This window comes from Lucilia cuprina, chromosome 5, assembly GCF_022045245.1.
Source record: "Lucilia cuprina isolate Lc7/37 chromosome 5, ASM2204524v1, whole genome shotgun sequence".
In the NCBI taxonomy this organism is placed as follows: Eukaryota; Metazoa; Arthropoda; class Insecta; order Diptera; family Calliphoridae; genus Lucilia; species Lucilia cuprina.
In genome coordinates, this window is record NC_060953.1 from 25,444,780 (window position 1) to 25,446,223 (window position 1,444).

The following is a 1,444-nucleotide window of genomic DNA, read 5'->3' on the forward strand; positions in this document are numbered from 1 at the left end:
GATAGCTGTGAAATAGAAATTAAAAATCTTCAAAACTATTGGCGTCAAACATATACACCGAATACTTGGATTTTCTCAGTATATGAACATACACCAGCAGAAGTAACCCATCAAGATAAAACTCAACATATTGTTTTACATGGTTCAGGACTATTAACTATGGAAGCAGATTGTCATTTGGAAGCAGCAGATCTTCATTTGTGGGCATATGATACATATGCAACAGACGTTGATTATATGTTCCCCTCTATGAATATAACATCATTTATGCCTAATATAAGTCACTTGAAGCTTAACAGTGAAGTAGAGGTGTACAAGATTCCAGACATTCCTAAAGAAATAACAATTCTTGGTTTTCCGATATTAGCTGAGGGCCATCATCTTAATCATTACAAGATAAGCTTGATCATTATTATCATAATCACTGTCGTCATTATTGCCTTGTTTTGGATACTGAAAAGAACGTGCCATATTTCATCAACCTATCTGCCAGCTACCATTACGCTGCCCCGTATAATATAGGGTAGAGTTAAGTTAGGAATTTTTTTTAATTTTTTTATGAACTTAAGTTTTCTAAAATTTGATTTAAATTTGATTTAAAAGAAAAAAATATATTTAAAATATTGAACTAAAAGGTTCAATATAAATTTATATGATATTGTTGTTATATATAAAGTTTTTAAAATTAAATTATAATTTTTATTTAGTTCTGTTTTGTTCTGAAAAACTAGAAGCTTTCAGGGCCGGCAGAATGTTCAATCCTGTAGATTGAATTTTGATATTTAAAATAAAAAACTATGTATGTGGAATAGAAATGCGTGTTTATATTATACGGGTATAAAACTTATCAATAAATTAGAAGTTTTATGTATTTGCCCAAATCAATAAAATAAATTTAATGCTTTAAGTCAGATGCTTGATCGGTAATGTTTATGTTAATGAACACACGATCAGAGCATAGACTGATGGTTGCAACAAATGCACAAGCATTGTAAATGTGGGTTTTTTTATGACCATACATTAAATACATAATTTATGATTAGAATGTTTTCTGATTAGAATATTCCACATGCATTGTTTTAAAGTTGATAAGAATTTTATGTTAGATGTTAATATTATAAATATAAGTAAATTGTTAATAAATTTAAGAGTTCTCTATATACCCTTTAATAGCACGGTCGTTCTTTCCTTCTTTTACATTAACAGAATAATTTCTAAAAATACACATTATGCTACAAATGATATACCATATTGAAATGCAATCATAATGCTTTAAAATGATTCATAAATGACTGTCATAGCGTGAAAACTGTAAATATATTATGCAATAAATTAAAGATATATAAGCGATATATAAAAGATATATAAATTACCGCATTTCTAAATCTGTACCAATAAATATACCGATCTATCCTATTTTTGTAAAAACTCATTATGCCACAAC